Raw genomic sequence first — 14,473 nt, 5'->3', positions numbered from 1 at the left:
CAAAAAAAAAAAAAAAAAAACCAAAACAGTTTCTTATAAAACTAAGTATGCAACACATGACCCAGAAAATTGTACTTTGGGCATTTATTCCAGAGAAGTGAAATTTTTTTTGTTTACATAAAAACTCGTATGCAAATATTTATAGCAGCTTTATTGGTAATAACTCCAAACTGGAGACAGCCAATATCATATCATAGAATCTATACCATGTAATCTACCATACCATAGAATACTACTCAGCAAGAGCAGCAGAAGTATTTTTATTTTTATTTCTTTTGCAGTGCTGGGGATTGAACCCAGGGCCTTGCACATGTTAGAAAATTGCTCTATCACTGAGCCACATCCTCAGCCCCGCTAAAGAACATGTTTTTGACTGATAAATCTCCAGGAAGTTACACACCAGCATGGAAATGTTCCTTAATTGGCTGGCATGATGGAAAGACAGATCACGTCAGTAATGAAGTTGCATAAAACTAAACACACATGCACACACATGTACAAGTGAAGCTGGGAGAATCAGAACAATCTCCTTGCCCGATGTCGAACAGGTCTCTCCAAAATACACCTCCATGCATTTACATCCTTCTTCCAGGGCCTGCTTCTGGGAGAACCAGACCTGGTGGGCACAATGCCACTTGCCTGGCAGAGCAGTGGATTTGAAGTCAGGGAGGACAGAGCAGCAATTACCAGTACAGCCACCTCCTGTGTAGCATGGCATGCTGGTCCCTTCCTAGACAGCCTCAACTGCTGGCATACCAAGCTGTCAGCGATTCTGGTGTCTGATTCAGGTGTCTGGGTGATGTGTCCCATGTCATGGCAGCTCAGCCTGTCCCCAAGTAGTTTAGAAGGAAGGTTGACTTGCCACGGACAGTAAGATAGTCAGGGCTTCCGTTTCTTATTTCTATTTTAGTTTTTGTTGTTGTAGGGCAGAAATGGGGGGAGAATCGTGAGGTCAAGGTGAATAACCAAATCCAGCTCCCGAGGGAGGGAGATGTTTTCAAAAGCCCCTGCCTGTTGGTGCTTCCTCCCCGACCTGGGGCCTGTGTGTGGTTCTGGGACAATTAGGAGTCTTGCTGGGTGCCCATGGCCCTGCTGCCAAGCCTGTCTTGAAGGACCTTCAGAGAACTGGTTCCTTTTTTGGGACATTTGTGAGACGTTTCTCATGGCTCAGTTCCCCTATAGAAGATTGGGGATTGTAGGTCTTACGTAGCTGGAGAGAAAGAAAGTGACAGCAGAGGGTCTGGGCCAGACGAGAACAAGCGAACAGTATTCACGCCAGTGTCTTGGGAGGAGTTTCCAAAAGAAGGAACGAAGGAAAACTTTCCATGGACTAAGGAAAGACGGACAGGCCTCCACAGTCCCTCTGGGCCACGCCGGGAGGGCGAGGGGGCAAGGAGTGGCACAATTCACGGGGGCCTGGGGCGCATTCTGCCTCCACAGCTCAGGCCTTTGGCCGCGTTGGAGGGAATACTGAGCAAAGCTGTTTATTTTGCATAAACCTGAGTAACCACCCCACCGGAGGGGAGGGGAACTGTGCCGGCCGACAGCAGTGTGATTTAGGGTGAGCCGTCTGACCCTGCTTCTCCCAGCCCTGCCTGGGGATCTGCCTGCCTCTCAGCCCATGTATGCTAATGACCGCGAGGCAGAGGCCCTGTGGGGCCCGCGGTGGGGACAGTCAGGGTGACTCCAGAGGAGTTTGCAGCACTCACATACTGTGGTTCCTTCCCTTCCTTTCCCCTCCCCACCTCCTGCAGCTCCCACTTGCCACACAAGTCTTACTCTGGAGCTTAGTTTGCTCTCCTGGTTCTTTCTAGGTGTTTATCCATCTCTCTGATCTGTGTGCTTTTATTTTTTAAATTTTTTTTCTTTTTTTCCATTTTGAGATAGGGTCTTGCTATACATTCCAGGCTGGCCTTGAATTCACCATTAGCCCCGGCTGGCCTTGAACTCACAACTGTCCTCCTGTCTCAGCCACCTGAGTGCTGGGATTACAAGTGTGTGCTAACATGCCTGGCCCGTGTGCTTTGAAGAAACAAAGCTCACTTACTTATTTTCTTATGCAGTTTTTGGTGAGCAGCCTGTCTCCTTAGGAGGGTGGCTGCCCGGAGCACCCAACTCCAGGTGTAACTGTGACCCTGAAGGCCTTTAACCTCCAGGCTTCAGAAGCGCCTGCTCTGTCCCGTCCTGCGTGCTCTTCCTTTCACGCTCTTTGGACAGCGCCAGGCTGGTGAGTTCTTACTCCTGGGAGTGGGCCAGGGGTCCCCTGAAGCTGCTGCCAGTGGTCTCACAGCTTTGTTCTGGCGAGGTTTGGCGGAGGAAGAGGAATGTCAGCCAGAAGCCTACGAATGAGAAGTGAAGGGAGGCTCTGGCTGATTTCAAGTGTCCCCACAAACAAATCCCCACCTCCCCATGTTGCCTTTCCTCCATAACAAGTGGACCAAGCAGTCTTCCTACGTAGGATCTGCCTGACCTGGTGAGGAAAGGGGGCGCCCTAGAGGCTTGGAGACCCTTCCCTGACCTTCCTGCCCACGTCTACCTGGGTTTCCTTCTCCAACAGTCGAGGCCAGCAAGTCTCTCTTGGAAATGGGAAAGAAACAGGCAACACAACAACAAACAGCAAAACTGCTGGGTCTGGTGGTGCACACCTGTAATCCCAGCTCCTTGAGAGGCTGAGGCAGGAAGATTGCAAGTTTGAGTCTAGCTTGGGCCACTTTATAAGACTCTGACTCAGAATAAAAAATTTAAAAAGGCTGGGGATGTGATTCTGCAGTTGAGTGCGCTCGAGTTTGAGCCCTAATACTGCCCACCCCTCAAAAAAGCAAAACTGAAGACATGAACTTGGTTGTCAATACAAGACAGAAAAGTTTTGCTTAGATTTGGCACTGAGTACATGAGGAAGGATGATCACATGTAGTAGGGAGGAAAAAGAAGGGAAGCATTCTCTCTTTTTAGAATCGGTATAAAAAGTTGAGTAGAAATACAAATTCATAATATGTTTCTCCAGGAGACACCCGTTTCTACTTACTGTCTTCTTCAGTCGTATAACTCCTTCCTGTTCCTTTTTTTTTTTCTTCCCCCAGTACTTGGGATAGAAACCAGGGCCTTCACACAGAGCTATATCTCCAACCCTTCTTAAAGCTTTTTAAAATGTTGAAATATGATCTTACATAAGTGACTGTGTTGTCCAGGCTAGATGGGAACTGAAGATCCTCCTGCCTCAGCCTCCCAGAGTGCTGGGATGACAGGTGTGCCCTACTATGCCTGGCCCTTCTTTTTTTCTCCTGCCTCAGCCTCCCAGAGTGCTGGGATGACAGGTGTGCCCTACTATGCCTGGCCCCCTTCTTTTAATAATGAAGTATTTGAGCCTTGTAGCTGTGGCTGCTAAGGTTTTCCAGCTGCCACCTTCGCATTTATGAAGGGCTCTCAAGTCACTGGGGCTGTCTCTCTTTCATCTGCTCTCGGTGGGCAGATGGGATTTCTCCCTCCCTGCGTGTGGATAAGGAAACTGAGATTCCAAGACGGTGTATGAGGCATTCCTGAACTGTGTGAAGGTCCTAGGGTTGTGGTCTCCATGAAGCCCAAGGTTAGGCCCATCATCATTGGTGCAGTCTCCCTTTCTCCCTGCTGTATTGGGTGGCACACACTGCTTCTCACCTGCCTCATTGGTCTGCCTAGCTCATGGCACTAGATGTGGCTCAAATTCCTTCTGCCGTCTCCTCCTGTCCACCCTAAACTCCCTGTCTGTCCCTCACAGAAGACTTCCTGGTGACAGCTCCCCAGCCTCCCACCCCAGGGCCATGCTTGACCTCAGGAGCTGGATTAGTGGGAGAATCGGATACCCTAAGGTTGGGGGGAGTCCTAGGGCTATGGCCTCAGATGCCATTTGGGGTCCAGAGGGAATGCACAGGGGCCACATCTTCCACCTGAGATGGGGTATCAGAGGGGGACGAGAGGAAACTAACGGGGTCTTGAGAGGCGGGTGTTACCGGCAGGGCCCAGTTGAGGTTAGGGCTGTATTTGCAGAAACATGGGAGGTGGCCTGTGTGTTCTGAAGGATGCAATTCTCAAGGCCACTAGGGCCAGGGCCTTAGGAACCAGGGTCAAAGTTTCCAGGCAAAACAGCACCACCAAGAGTTGGCATTTGTTCTAAAGGTGGGAATGTATGCAAATCCCTACCAAGGGCTTCCTCTGAGACCTGCACGTACAAAATGCTTCTCACACCTTATCCCTTTCCCTCTCTTGCTTAAGACACCACCAGCCCGGGGATTAATCCCAAGAGTCACTGCAAGTAAAGCCTGGCTGCCGTGTGCATATTGATTTTCACCATGATTGGGTCTGGAGACAGCTTCCACGAGCACATCGCTTAATAGGGCCACATAAAAAGGAGAGGCGACTGGGCCAAAGCAAAAAAAAAGGACCATAAAATTAAAAATAAGCAAGTTGAAGTGGAGGTCCCTGCTTGCCTGGGGGCTGGGGAGAAAACAGTCCACTCTTATCCTAGGTGACCTGTGCGAAGGAGAGCGCAGACAGAGGATAGGAGAGAGCCCAGCCCTGTGCTGCAACGTGGGCTCCAGAGGTGCTCTGGGAACACAGCTCTCATTTTGGGTAACCCGAAATGCAGATGCTCTGTCCCCAAACACCTAAACCATCGGCACCTCTCCGCCTCACTTGTCCAGGCTGCTTTTATGTGTACTCACCTTAGAGGTAGCAAGCTGTTAGGTCTTATTTCCTGATGCAGGAAGCAGGGCTCTGGGAATAAAAGAAATATTTTATGCTCTGCCATTAGCGTATGTGATCTCAGAAAGCTTGGAAGTCTTTTGAGGGCCGTTTCCCTCTCTGCACAATTGGGTTTGACTGACAGTCTCTTAGGTTGAGCTGATTATATCTTTGACCTCAAATTGTATTCTCTGTTTGTCGCTAAAACTTTGCAAGACTTTCCTTTTTGTGGTACTGGGGATCGAACTCAGGACCTTGCGCTTATGAGGCAGGCGCAGCACCACTGAGCTAAATCTTCAGCGCTGCAAGACTTTTCTTAACCAGTATGTCGATGGTGTCCAATGGCTCTGTTCCATGGGAGTGACATTTTCTTATTCATTAGATGTCATTGTCATGCTCAAGAAATCTGGTCTTGGCCCAGATTCTGCAGAGATCCACCTGGCCAGCTTCTTATTTTTCCAACTAGGCCCGCTTCCCTTTTCACTGCTATTGTGCGGAGTGGTTCTCCAACACTTCCTTCTCCCTTCAAATTACAGTAAAACACAGTCACATAAGGCGCTTGCGTACTAAAATTTTAAAAACCAAAATGATTGTCATAAAGAAAATAATTCCAGCCCTGGGAGTTTGGGACTATATTTTCCCCGGACATTTGCAGTATTTACAGAGAAAAATAACAACCTCTGTAAACACGTGTTGTATTTACAGTGAAAAATAAATAACTAAATAAACATCAAGCTTTTAAAATCTGAGCAGTAGCCAACGGAAATGCAAATGGATGTAGATGAGGGCTTCCTAACTTGTGAGTCCATTGCTGGATTTGCTTTTAACCGAGGTGCTTTTGTTTGCTTTTGAAGCAAGGAGAGCCGAGTGGGACTTTAAAGGAGGGAAAATGAACATTTACGGCATCCACTGCGGGCTCACTGCTTCTCACAGAGCCTCACTTGATCACGAGTGCTAAGAATTATTTGCTCCTGTATTTAGATGAGGAAGCTGCGTTCAGGGAGGTTGTGTAACCTGTCCACAAGGATACAGCCTCCATGCGGGCTCTTCCCTCGCTTTGGCGGTGACCACACTGCTCTGAAGCCAGAGCAGGGTTAGCAAAGCTGGAAGCAGTGGTGACTGTTAGCACAGGGCACCTGGGGAGTGACAGGATCTCAGTGAGGACACCAGAGTGCCTGTCTCCCTTCAGGAGGATGCATTTCCTGTTGAACTTGTAGGCTTCCCGGAAACCCCTCCAGACGGAAGGCAGACTCTCCCACCCCGCTGGGTTGGTCCTGTCCTGGGGAGCCCATGCAGAGCCAAACTGTTGTGAGCCAGACTGCCACTGGGCCTCAGGCGTACGTTCACGTCTCACAAGCTATGACATGGTGGGAGATGGGTGCTTTGCAGATTTCTGTAATAGAGAAGGAAACATCCCAGGATGGGCAGGGGTTTGCTTCGGAGGGCTTTCTGTGTCGGGCTGCAGCCACGGTTGAGATGCCCCATAGGAGACAGTGTGGGTGGATGGACTGGATAGTGCCCCAGCCTGCTCGCAGCTGGCCGTGGAAGTCTCAGGTCCTGTGGGTGTGGCCTGGCGTGTGCTGCGGACAACCACGTGAGCCGCAGCAGCCCCTAGTGAGCCAGGTCCTGGGACACCCCACTCAGCCTGGCTCCGGCCTGTCGGAAATGGAGCCTGGGGGCCCCTCTCCGGAGTAGGAAGGACAGTGCCCATCTCACTCTCTCTGGTGTCTTCTGAGGACTAAATGAGGTAACAGATGAAAATATGCTTTAGACATGTGTTTTTCACAGGAAAAACAAACATAGACTGTCTCTCTTACTGGTGACTAGCCCAGGTTCGGGACCTGCAGTGAAAACTAAATGACTTTACCAGGGACGGGGCCCAGCATGGTGCGTGCCTGCTCCTCCGGGGCCTTGTGTCCTTGAGTTCCAACCCCAGTTTCTCAGATTCTGTGGGTTTGAGGTGGTGCTGGCCATTTGCATTTCTAACAATCACCCTCCCCGCGAGATTTGGAGGGCGCCTGCAGGCTGGGGCAGAGCTGGGTAGCTTCTGTGAGAATTTTTTTTTAAATTTAATTTATTGCTACATTCTAGGTAGACAGTACAGTTACATTCATTACTGGGATCTTGTACCTTCTGTGAGAATTTTGCTTGGCTTTGAGCTTGTGGCCCAGCTCTTCTGCTACCCCTGTTGCCATGCATAACCATCTCTTTTCTAGGTGCTGCTGTTCTTTCATTTTCTAACTTTGCTCATTGCTTTTTTGGGGGGGGTAAACTAAACCCTCTAACTAATGCTTCTCAGACCTCAGTGTGCCAAAGAATTGCTCCAGGATCTTGTGCAAATGCAGCTTCTGAATGAATAGGTGCAGGGTAAGGCTCAGGAATCTTCATTTTAAACACATACCTGATGATGCCACTGCTGCTGGTATTGGGCAGCAGGCCTGAAACAAATCCTTTCCAAATATTAAAGCTGTTTCCATTTATAGTGAACCCAGTCTCCATCAAAGGATAACAGCTGGCTTGGTGACCTGGGCATAGGCTGTGAGCACTCATAGCTTCAGTTTTCCCTTTGCATCAAAGGGATGATAAACCTGGTTCCATAAGGACTGTGTACAAAACCAGATGGAAGGACAATGCTTTGTTAGTTCCCTTTAGATACTGGAAAAACACAATTTGCTGTCCTTTCCTAGACCCTGGGTTGAGTAGCCAAGGAATATCTGTGGCAAGGGACGTTAAGAGTTGTGCCCAGACATCAGAGGTTGGAGACGTTGAGGAGCTTGCTGGGGGCTGGGGACACCTAGGGACGACCTGCACCCACCAAACCCAATGTCCAGGTTCAGGCTTGGGTATTCAGAGCGGAGATTCAGGATAGACATTCATCAGGGACTATCTGTGCACGCATTTCCTTTTGGACATTAAAGAATGTGAAATAATTCTTACTTCTTTGTTATTTTTTGAAAGTAAAAATAGAGAGCGGAGTTCCTCTGCCAGATGGGTATAAATCTTAGCTTTGGGGCTTCGTTTCTATTAGCAAGCTTTCTTTTTCACACCCCCACACTTACCCCTTACCCCACTCACATCTGTAAACATCTCTTAAATGTGTATTTCCTTTCAAAATAAAGCCATTTAAGCTTCCCAAAATGAGCTTCTGACATGGAATTCACATTTGGCAAACCCTTGTCATCTGTGTTTTACTGAGTGTGGGCTATTGCAAATTAAGTGAAGTCACTGTGTGCATGGTCCCCCCCTTCTTCTAAATGGTTGTGGAAGTCGAGCTGTTCCTAAGTAAAAGATAAATTATAGGGGGATCTAAAGAGGTATCATTTAAAAAGTGTCAAGATACAATTGGGTTCTTAAAAACCATGCAGAGCTGCTAAATTCTCATGAAAATTGAGTAGAGTGGGATTGCCTGGGGTGACAGTGTCCTTGGCATTGATTTATTCCCCTCGGTTTGGCCAAACCATTACTTCCAGGCTGTGGTGGAGAGGTAGCATCTGCTGCAGAGGGTGCTGCTCCACGGTCTGCAGGTCTTCATGGCCCCAGATCCCGGGGAGAGAGATGCCAGTGAAAGACTCTTTCTACAGGGAGTGCACCCCTCCTGGTCCATTTTCTGTCACAGTAACAAAATACCTGAGTCTGAATGATTCATTAAAGATACGGGGTTTCTTTAGCTCACAGTTTTCAAGGCTAGAGATCCAAGATCAAACTATCATACCTGCTTGGCTTCTGGTGAGGGCCTTGTGCAGCTCTGTAAGGGGTAAAAATCAAAAGGGACAGAGGGGCCACAGTACTTTGGAACAACCCACTCTAGTGAGAACCATCCTTTCACGAAGGCAAAGCCCAGTGACTCAAATACTTTGCAAAGCCCGCCCGCCACCCACCCACCTCTTGGTGCCGTTCTACTGTGTTGGCAGCCAATTCAATTTCAGCACTAGTTTTGATGGAGAGAGACCATGCAGCACCCTTTTTCTTATTATCTATGGTCAAATTCTGCAATATCATCTTAAAGGCTAGTTCTAGAGTTTATCTAACCACTTTCCATTTATTGAACTTTTAGGGTTCCTGCAATTGTTTGGTTTGGAAGTTCTATATCATCATACTTTGTATAGTACTTTTCACTCCTTAGCTTTTTACCCTGGAGTAGATTAAGAAGGTAGCATTACTGACAACAGGTGTGATTCTTAAGATATATTTTCAGAAGATAGTCGACATAGTACTTTGTAATATTCTTTCTAGCACTGGGTATGCTCATAGGGGGGAAAAAACGCAGTGATTTTTTTTTTAAGGTAGAATGTGGTATAATTTAGTTTTCAGGAAATCATGGGGAAACCCCACCACCACCCACTTCCCTGTTGTTAAAGAAAAGAGAAAGTCTTTGCTTCAGGAACACTGGAGGTTGTGGAAACTCAGTTTGTGAGTGGCATACTGTAGTCACCTCTAATCACAAGAGCCAATTCTACACATCTCCTCCAAACTCCCTGCTCTCTTTGCTAGTTGCATGAGATCAGGCACAGTGAGAGCCTTTACACCAAGGAAATTTTCACCATAGAAATGAGAAAATGTTACAAACCAGGGATCATCCCTTGCCCTTCCTGCAAGAGCTGGTTGCTAACAATTATTAGCATACTCTAGAGCCATTTAAAAGCTGGCTGTAGAGGGCTTGCTGGCAAAACACATAATAAGACCAGTGTAGAGTCTAGTTGTAGAAGTGGATGTGGTAGCTGACAGTAATTGACAACTTGTATCGATACTGGGTCTTCACAGCATCTTAATCCTTAATGGGAGAGGAGGCACCTCCCTGCTGCTCAAAAATTCCATAAGCTTGGTGGGAGAGAGCTTAAGCCAGGTTCCTGAGAGTGTGCATGATAAGGTGGGAATAGGCCTCCCCACTGGGCTGTGGGGAGGCACCCACTCTTGTCACAGGTAATGGCTAAGATTAAAATTCCAGCTGGCACCGTGAGGCTGGGCTTAACATTAGCCAGAGCCCCTCTGGAGTCTGCCCTGTCCCTCCCTGCCGTCCCTCCTGGCTGATGGGCCACAGTGGCAGGAGGCTATGCACCTTGAACTCCTAGCATCTGGTTCCTATTGGAATCATCGGGGGTTGGAGTTCAGCTTCAGCAGTCTACAGCACGTATGCATTTCAAAGGAAATGTTTGATTGGTCCCCGTGCTGGGCTTCTTTCATTTTCCAGGGAGAAATGAGTTTTGTGGCCCTGATGGATGGGAGGAGACAGATGGAGTTTGTGAGTGTATTTAGAAGTTAGAAAAGTTGTTCATCTCGAGAGTGCATATGTAATACATGGCTCAGGGTGAGGTGGGAGAGGGAAGTAAAACCCATAGAATGAGTGGCAGAGAGGTCTTCATTGAGGCCACTTCTCCATGGCACAATTTGAGGCCAGAAAACTAGGGGAACAAATTAATGTTAGGGGAAAAAAGGCAACTGAGAATTTATTTTTCTTTTTTTTTTTTCTTTTGATTTTTTGAGACAGGGTCTCACTATGTAGTTGAGACTGACCTGGAACTCACTATGTAGCCCAGGCTGGTCTCGAACTCACAGCGATCCTCCTGCCTCAGCCTCCTGAGTGCTGCAATGACAGGTGTGCGCCGCCACACCCAGCTACTGAGAATTTCTTTAAACTGTCTACCAGCCTCTTGATACTGAGGCGGGTGACCCTTTCCCTCCGTGCCCCCAAGCGGGCTGGGCTATAGTGAGAGAACAGGATCCTCAGCCCCATCTCTTGGACTCTGACACACCTGAGAAGACAGATTGAGAAAACCCAGCCAGGCCATGAGAACCAGACTCAGCCCTCTCGGGACCCTGTGTGGTGTGTCACACGTTCATTTCCGAAGCAGGCTCTGTATGAGGTGTCACTGAGCTGCTGCCTGCTCTTGGGATGTATAAAGATCTGTCCATCAGACATGGACAGAGCTGGGCAGGAAGGACCAGGGGACCCTGAGCTCCCCAAGACCCTTACTCACCTACCTTCTGCCTGCTGCAGCTCTGCCCCTTTTCCTCTCTGGCGATCCAGACAGTGATGACAGGAAAGCCTGTGGGAAAGGCTGGTGATGAATGGGACAGAATGACAGACACTTCCCCGTGGGCCGGGGACCTTGGGCTCGCGGGGGCAGAAGACATGGAGTTGGAGGAAGTTGAGGTTGGGAGAAGCAGGAGAGCAGCGGGTGTGTAGGGTGGGTACAGATGTGAAGCAGACTGGGGAAGAAGCTATCCCCGCCCTGCTCACCTCAGCCCCAAGCACACGTTCACCCATGAAGACGGCAGGACCAGCAGGCACAGCTCAGTTAGTGGTGCCAGGCGTGACCAGCATGGGGGAGGCCCCCCGCCGGTCTTGAGGTCCAGGATATTCTGGAAAGGGAGTTTTTGGGGAGCACCGAGCACCATCTTTACCCAGAGATGATTAAATCAGTTCCTGTATGTGGAAGCCGCTCATTCATTTGTTCACACATCCATTCGCCCACTCTTCCTCACCCTTGAGCACCAACCTTCAGTGGCCCTGGGCTACACTTTTCCTCCGAGCTCTTGACCATGGCTTGCTCTGGTGGAAGGCAGGCCCTGGGCACTGAGAGCACATCAGTCCCTGGCTCTCTGGTGGTCTCTGGATTTCTCACCATCAAGTAGCACACGTCACAGATGCCTGGCACCTGGTCCATACAGGATTGGGTTCAGTGGAACACGCACGGGCAATAGAGTGGCCTGACAACCGATGCTCTGTGACCGAGGACACACCTTCCTGGGAGAGATGCAGCTGTTCTCACCGTCACCTGCCCACATGAATACCCCGGGGAGCTCTTAACAATACTAGTGTCCTGGAGCCCACCCCAGATATTCTGTTTCTGTGGGTCGGGGCTTGTCTGAGTATTGGCATTTTTGGCGGGGGGGTGCGTACCGGGGATTGAACTCAGATCCTTGCGCTTGCAAGACAGGCCACCGAACCGCTGAGCTAAATCCCCGGCCCTAGTATTGGCATTTTTTAACTCCTCAGGACCCCTAGTATGTTTCCAGGGCCTTGGATACACCAGAGCTAAGAAACAGGAGAAACTGGGGGAGGTCACGATGTGCCCCTTGTCCCTGTCTGTCCTCTGGCTCAGCAGGGGGAGAGAAGTGAGGTGGGCCTGCCTTGGGCGAGGAGGCGGAAGGGCGGAGAGCCCTGAGCTGCAGGTTTTCCTCCAGCCATTAAAGTTTATCGTTGCCACAGACAGTGATTGAGAAAGGCTTTCTGCAGGACTGAAATGTGAGCAATGAAACTTGCCAGTTGATACCGACACGGGGTACTTATCTCATAAAAATATCCTCCGTGTCAAAAGGTTTCAGTAAATGTGCCTGGAAGTATTAGCAGTCATTGCTGCCAGCCTCTGGCTCCCCAGGGGCCTGCACTGAGGGGCTGTAAAAGGGGGCTCTGAGTTCCTGCAAAGAGGGAGGGAGAAATGGAGGGAAAGAAGAAGGGGAGCGGAAACCAAAAGCCAGCCGGCGGCTACTGGAGAGAGTTCTGTATCCTCAACATGGCAGCCAGACAGTTAAGCAAGGAAGCTGTTGCTTATGCATCTTCCAGTCTGCTCAGTGAGGGGCAGGGGTGCTGTCGGCCAGGTAACTCGAGGTTACCTTTGTGGGATCTCATTCACTGCTAGGGAAGGAAGTGACATAGAAAACGCCCTGAGACTCAGAGGGGTCATGATCTGCCCAGGGTCACACAGCTGCTAAGCAGCAGAGACAGGATTAGAAAACCAAAGGCCCTCCAGAGCCTGGGTGAGTTCTGCCTATTCAGGAGGCCCAGAGCCTGGGATTAGCTTTCTCATCCCAGCCCAGAAGCCTGGGAGCTGCCAGAGGCCCTGGGTGAGCTGAGTGTGCTTCTGGCCTTCTCCCTGTGGCTGTCCCAGGGCTTAGGCATGGGACACAGTTCAGGCCAAGAAAGGTTTCCTCCTGTGGAAGGCTCCTGGGCAGGAATACGTGGTTCCCGAGACAGCTCTGGCTTCTGTCACCTCCTCTCATTTCATTCAGGAGCCAACACAGAGCTCTGCACGGTACCTGATTATGAAGCAGGTGCTGCCTGCCCCCAGGAGTTAGCTGTGGATGTGTTATTCCTCACACTGGTGCAGGTGTCTGCCCAGGTGACCAGTACTCTGACCCATCCTTCCCCTGCCCTTTGCTGGGCTCAGCTCACCTGCTTGCCCACTCCTTTTGGCCGTGCTGTCCAGGGGAGGGCTGGCACTTCTGAGCTCTGCCAGGCCCCAGGCACAGGGTTGGCTCTCTCTTGCACCAGATACCATGGGAGCTGAGACCAGCACACCCGGGACCTGGGTCCAGGTGGCTAGGCTGGTAGCTCCCCGGTGACACCTGTGTCAGCAGACCCGAGCAGCCTGGTGAGCCATGACAGCAAGCAGGAGCCCTGCTCACCTAACTCCTGCTCTGGCTCACTTCATCCCTTTACACACTGGCCATTCAAGGTCACAGCCACCACCCAAGGGCTCCCAGTTCACAGCCTCCCCCAGCTGTGGCCTCATTTCCACCACCAGTCGCTGGACATGGCCACCCTGTGCTCCACAGCACCTGAAACTCTGTATGTCGGAAGCCATTCACTTTCTTGCCCTCAAAGCAGGCTTTCTCTCCTGAGGCCCCTTCTGTAGTTGGGGGTAGCAGCACTCAGCTAGCCCCAAATCAGCCCTGCCCAGAAGATGTCTGACTCATCCCTAGCACCGTGTCTTCCACTGGTCACAAGCACATTGCCCCTCTCCACTGGCTCTGCCCTCCCTGACTTGGCCAATGCCTTTCTTCTCTCACCCCAGTTCCGAGGTCAGATCAGCCAATGCCTTAATTCATCTCCTGGCCTCCAGCACCATTCATGTGCCCCATACTTCACACCAGCCTGACCCTGGCAGTACCGTATGTAAAACTCTAAACTGTCTCTCCATCACCTACCTCAGCCTTGACATCATATAAGCCTAGTGACACCCTCTGCATCCCCATGGGTTTGCTGTCCATGCGGTGACGAGCACAGAGCTGCTGGTGTCATAGGCAACTCCTGCTGCTTCTCATGGCTGCACCTTTGCTGTGGGTTCTCAGCCCTGTCCTCAGCTTGGCAGTCACTTGTTGCCCTGGGTGTCTCTCTGATGGCCTGGGAGGTCCATTACACCTGGGCCCACATAGTTTCCTCTCAGCCTCTCCAGAGCACAGCCTAGGCCCTGGGCTTGTCAAGAGGTCTGTAGATGCAGAGAGACGTCTGGACCCCAAAACATGGGCTGAACAGTGCAGAAGCATCTGAACTGGGAGGCTGGTGATTCCAGCGCTGGGAGACCCCACAGGGTGGATGTACCCATCACCGGGGGGAGTGCACTTTCTGGGGTTAAGGGCTTGGGCCTCTCCATTTCTGGAGCCAGGAAGATTGCATGAGCAAGAGCAATCATCGTATGTGCTCATCTTCTTTGTCACCAGTGGGCAGGGTGGGTAAGTGATTAAGCCTGCAGGCTCTCACATCACAGCCAAGGGTTCCAATTCCTCTTTGACAGTTGCTTACTGTGTGGTTTTGGGCAAGTTGTGTATACCTCAGGCCTCAATTTCCTCATCTGTAAAATGTGAGTGGTAATAGTAACCCCCCCACACACATGCATGTACACAGGGTTGGTATGAAGAGCAAGTCAACATGTAATTATCATGTGCCTAGAGCTGCTGGCAGAAGCAGTGTCCCCAAACAGTGTCTCGTAGTGTTTCATTTAACAGATACTCATTGCTTTTTTTTTTTTTTTTTTTT

General features: G+C 50.1%; 1 protein-coding gene across 5 annotated transcripts in view; it reads left to right on the top strand.

Annotated features, from left to right (window-relative positions):
- Positions 1-14,473, top strand: part of Gli2 (GLI family zinc finger 2) — a 232,933-nt gene that overhangs the window by 147,607 nt on the left and 70,853 nt on the right. Inside the window, exon 1 of one of the 5 annotated variants that reach the window (XM_010632271.1) lies at positions 6,398-6,463. The exons of the other annotated variants lie outside the window; for them this stretch is intronic. The gene's annotated coding sequence lies outside the window, so the exon portion shown is untranslated. Of the gene's footprint in view, positions 1-6,397; positions 6,464-14,473 lie in introns of those variants that run through there. 5 annotated transcript variants of the gene reach the window in all.

This window comes from Fukomys damarensis, unplaced genomic scaffold (assembly GCF_012274545.1).
Source record: "Fukomys damarensis isolate Sample0158 unplaced genomic scaffold, DMR_v1.0_HiC HiC_scaffold_29, whole genome shotgun sequence".
NCBI lineage: Eukaryota > Metazoa > Chordata > Mammalia > Rodentia > Bathyergidae > Fukomys > Fukomys damarensis.
This window is presented reverse-complemented; position numbering and strand designations above follow the sequence as displayed.